This window comes from Podarcis filfolensis (genome assembly GCF_964270895.1).
Source record: "Podarcis filfolensis genome assembly, chromosome: 17".
Classification (NCBI taxonomy): domain Eukaryota; kingdom Metazoa; phylum Chordata; class Lepidosauria; order Squamata; family Lacertidae; genus Podarcis; species Podarcis filfolensis.
In genome coordinates this window covers 2,677,397-2,682,683 of record NC_139621.1, presented here as the reverse complement: position 1 = coordinate 2,682,683, position 5,287 = coordinate 2,677,397, and the positions used below count along the sequence as shown (strand labels likewise).

Sequence of the window (5,287 nt, the reverse complement as noted above, 5' to 3'; positions counted from 1 at the left end):
TCCCTAGCCTTTTTTCCTTAACTAATTCAGAGCATTAAATCATAGTTATTACAAAATATGGTAAATAACATAAGATTATTACTAGAAAACCACTCTTTGATGTTAGACTATACCACTTAAAATGCTACTGTAACAGTGTTCCCATTCATTTATGTACAGTAGCAAGAAAGGATAATCTAAGTTGGGGTTTTGTGGCTCTTTCAGTGTTTGTCTTGGACTCCAACTCCAACTCCAGTCAGCATGACTGGTTGTCAGGGAATCCTGGAGGGCTACAGGTTCCAATCTCTGGCCCAAATGGAAGCCATGTTTTTAAATACATTGTCCATTTGCCTTCTAAATTCCATAAGCTTTGGGCAATATTCAACTATGTTTTGCTCAGAGGAGACCCATTTAAATTAATGAACATGACTAAGTTAAGTCTTCTTCATTTTAATGGATCAAGCTTGACTAAAACATAGAATAAAACATGAATGCCACCCACTCCCACTTAGTGATCTTCATATCCACATATGACGCAGGTGGCGCTGTGGTCTAAACCACTGAGCCTCTTGGGCTTGCTGATTGGAAGGTTGGCTGTTTGCATCTCCACGATGGGGTGAGCTCCCATTGCTCTGTCCCAGCTCTTGCCAACCTAGCAGTTCAAAAGCATGCCAGTGCAAGTAGATAAATAGGTATCACTGCTGCGGGAAGGTAAATTGTGTTTCTGTGTGCTCTGGCGCTCGTCATGGACCTCCATGCACCAGTAGTGGTTTAGTCATGCTGGCCACATGACCCGGAAAACTGTCTGTGGACAAACACCGGCTCCCTCGACCTGAAAGTGAGATGAGCGCTGCAACCCCATAGTCGCCTTTGACTGGACTTCACCGTCCAGGGATCCTTTACCTTTTACCTATATCCACATATCCTTTCGGCTTCTCTAACCATTCTGATATCCTTGGTACACTTTTCTGTTTAGTAAATAACATCCTAGTTTTGGTGGTTGCATAATATTTTCCTTCCACTTTTGTCTTTTTACCAAATTCACATCTAAAGGATGACAGACATTGCTAGACCTATTGGGGCAGACCCTGTCCTTAATTCCTTTATCCAAGCTTTTGTTGCCACCATGCTACAAAGTAATGCAACTTCTTTTTCTATGGTCCTTCTCGCTCAGGATATTTTTAAGAATCTTATTGTGAAGGCATCATGGCTGGGTGGAGATGGCTTTCTCTGTGCAGGGAGAACTGTGTCCATGACTTCAGCCAAGACAACTGTAGCCCATCTGGCTTGCTTGCACAGCTTTCAAAAACTACTTTGAAGATTGTGCCAGGCACAGGGTGTGTGGTGTGTGGGCCTCTGTGCATTTAAACAAAAAGCAAATGGACCACAGCTTGAAGACGAGGAAGCAGTGTCAAGAGGTCAGATATCAACGAAAAGAAAAGAACTCACTCTGAAACTCACCTACAGGTGGTACCTAACACCAAGAAAACTAGCGCTAATACGCCCAGGAACCTCACCAAAATGCTGGAGAGGGTGCACCTCCACAGGGACATACCTCCACATGTGGTGGGAGTGCCCCAAAATCCAACTATTCTGGACAACAGCCACACGAGAAATATGTAAAATAACTAAGCAAGTATTAGACATCACCCCAGAATTGGCCCTACTAAACATCTTCCAAGACAACAATGCCCATTTACACCACAAAGAACTCATAACCCATCTACTTTCAGCAGCCAGAAACACCATAACCAGACACTGGAGAGACCTGTCAGGAGTAAGCATGGACCAATGGTACCAAATAGTATGGGAAACAGCCCTACTAGGAAAATTAACCAATAAACTGAAACTGACACGGGGACAAACAGAAGAAGATGCCGGTATGGCTCCCCTTTATCACATACACAGCCCAACAAGACAATGACAATAATCCACCAACAGCATACAAATCAATATGGCTAACCTGATCCAAAACACCCACCCACCCCACTCACACATGAAAACAAAGATCACCACAGCCAATCACAAACAAACAGCCACACCCTAGGCCAACCCCAACCTCTCTCACCACCAAAGGAACACAAGTGAACAGCACAAGCAACGCTGACACCAAATCCTACATACATTAAGCATAATAGAACCATCGCCACCCGACCCCACCCATCTTCCCCCACCCCTTTTTTCTCCCCCCCTAATGTCTCAACAAATGAAACGGATTTGTAAAAATGTTACATGGAAAAAATACGAGAGACATTACACATACTTCTGTAAAACAAGAAAATCTTTAATAATAGTTAAAAAAAAGATCTGTAGATGGTTGATGCCCCCTTCTGGCAAAAATGGAAAGTAGGTGTATAGTGATCTTAGTAACACATAAAAGCTTGGAGGCTTGGCTAAACCCCGCCTCTTGCTCAGGTACTTGGAGCAAAGCTGGGTTTGTTGCTGTGCTTTGTGTCAAATGGGTCTCAGCCCTTCATCCTCTGGGCTAAGGCTGTGGGAGTGTTCTACAAAAAGGGAGGAAGAGAAGCTGAGTCATTAGAAATGTTACTGTGCAGAAGAAGCATTCTTCCTTTGTACACTGGAGTGAGACACCTAGTGTGTGCAACAGATCATACTTCTGTTAAGTTTCCAGCATGGAGAGATTCACCGTAGTAGTGCTCCCTCATCAGTACCCAATTTGCCATAAATCTATCCCAAAATATACATATACATAAATATACATACACACCAATAGAACAATCCCAAGACAGCTGGTCACAATATAAAGTTCAGCATATACTTGCCCTCAATCAGTCAACTCTGCTACTGTGGCCAATGCTGTCATTCAAAAGGTCAGGTAGAAAACAAATACTTTCTCCTGGTGCTGAAAGCTAGCTAATGTCACTTCGAGCCATTTGTTTTTCTTGCTGCTGCATTACATTGTTGCCTCAAGCTTATACCTTTCAAGTTGACTCCCCTCAAATGTCTACTTTTTCACTTAACTTTTCCACTACAGTGGCACCTCGGGTTACATACGCTTCAGGTTACATAGGCTTTAGGTTACACACTCCGCTAACCCAGAAATAGTGCTTCAGGTTAAGAACTTTGCTTCAGGATAAGAACAGAAATCGGGCTCCGGCGGCGCAGCAGCAGTGGGAGGCCCCATTAGCTAAAGTGGTGCTTCAGGTTAAGAACAGTTTCAGCTTAAGTACGGACCTCCGGAATGAATTAAGCACTTAACCTGAGATACGACTGTACAGCCAAACTCCATCAACCTTTGAAAGAAAAGTGTTTACAATATTCCAGATTTGTGCATAAAAGAACAGTCAAAAATAAAACATGTGCTACTCCACTCCAGCCAAGGATTGTTTATGTGCAAGGCTGCTACTTCCTTTCCTCAGCTTTTTCTTTCCTGACTCCTGTACGTATATTTAATACGGCTGTTTTATGCAAGAACTTCTGCAGAAAGAGCTAATTAAAAACTAAAATATTATGGACATGCCTTCAACAGCAACCAGTAGAAAAGGGCAGGCTGCATTCTTTCCTCTGGGTTGATGGAAACAGAAGTAGGGGGTACAGTGAGTGATGGTGCTTAGTGACATGTGGAAAAGAAGTGCCAACAATGTGCTTCAGTACACCCACAGTCAGGTAACATACATTTTTATATTTGATACTCCCTTACTGGATGATCTGTTGATTGGTAAAATCTAAATTTAATGGGGGGGGAGAGTGTGGTCTGCCACTTGGATGAAGAGGATGTCACGCACACAAATTGGAAGTGGGGAGTGAGTTTAATTGTGCGACTTGCATCTGCTGGTTTTTAAAATTTATTGATGCTCAGAGATATACAATAATACATACCCATTACAAAGTTATCTCTTTTATAATATACTGGTATAAAACAGCTACCTAGTCTAAAAAAGAAGAAAGGCAGAAAGGGAAAAAGACAAGGGGAAAAAACCTAAAGAAAGAGAAAGCTGGTATTACAATTAAATCCCATCAGCAGAATAGGAACCAACTGACAGTGCCCAAACTCTACTATGTGTACTTCATAACATGTGTACTTCATTGCTGTCATTGGTATAAAGTTGTAGGCAGATAAAATGACTTCCTGCAATGGATATTACAATTCTATTATTCTATATAAATAGAGGGTCATCTAGTCCAACTCCCGGCAATGCAGGAAGCTCAGCTACAAATCTGCCTAACAGTCATCCAGAGGTAACAGGTTCTCTGCAAGAATATCATGGGGGGCTTTGTCAAAAGCCTTGCTGAAATCAATATCCACAGCATTCCCCTGATTCATCAAGCTTGTAACTTCCCAAAAAAAGAAACGAGATTTGTCTGGCATGACTTGCTTTTGAGAAACCCATCACAGCCTCCATCTCTAAGTGCTCCCAGACTGCTTAATTATCTGTTCTAGCCTTTTTCTATGTCTGATCTATCAGCTGCCAACTTTTGTTTCTCCCAATACTGGGATTGTGCTTGCTGCTTTCTTTCTAGCCCTGGAACACATGGGGGGTTTTTTTTGTTTAAAATGATGCATTATTATTAAGTGTATAGTTCCAGAATGTGGGGGGAAGTCCATACCTGTAGGCTTTTCCTGGTTGATGTCTATGCATAGGGTATGGATGTCAGAGATAGAGCTGGTGGACTTTAGCCCGCTAGGTGGGACTTCCCTTCATGCAACGGATGTGTGAAGGGGGCTATTGAATACAATATACCATAAAAACACATGCAAAGCACATCCTTTCCCTCAAATAATTCTGGGTGCTGTAGTTTGTTAATGGTTGCTAAGAACTGTTAACTGTGAGGGAGTAAACCACAGTGCCAAGAATTCATTCCTTAAATGTGCTTTAATAGTGCCCGGGGGCTGCATCGGCCCAATCCCTTCTAAATCCAGCCCATGTATCAGCGTGTTTTTACATGAGTAGAATGTGTGCTTTTATTTAAAATGCATCTCTGGGTTATTTGTGGGACATAGGAATTCGTTCATTCGTTTATTTTTCAAAATATTCCAGCCCCCTGCTGGAAACGTTTGCTGACCCTTGGGCTAGTGTGTGCGCAGCCATACCCATTTTATTTCTCTTCTCTTGAAGCAGCCCCGCGGACACACAGAGACAGGCTGCGGGCTGTAAGACTGCAGTCCTAAGGAAGGTGCGGTGGTGCCTCAGGCGGCAGAACCCCGCTGCCGCCGGAGAAGCGGGGGATGAGCTCTCCCCACAGCGGCCGCTTCTGCCTCGTCCTGGGGCGGGGGAGCTGCTAGTTGTAGTTCTTCCATTTCTAGGCCCCCTTTTCCTTCCGAGCTGCGAGCGGGCGCCCGGCCAGG

General features: G+C 43.4%; 1 long non-coding RNA gene across 1 annotated transcript; it reads right to left on the bottom strand.

The window, feature by feature from the left end:
- Window positions 1-2,242: 2,242 nt before the first annotated feature.
- Window positions 2,243-4,792, bottom strand: LOC310752335. The gene is made up of 2 exons (XR_014542913.1): window positions 4,549-4,792; window positions 2,243-2,483 (listed from the first exon to the last, which is right to left on the bottom strand). It is a non-coding gene; the product is annotated as an uncharacterized lncRNA (long non-coding RNA).
- Window positions 4,793-5,287: the final 495 nt, after the last annotated feature.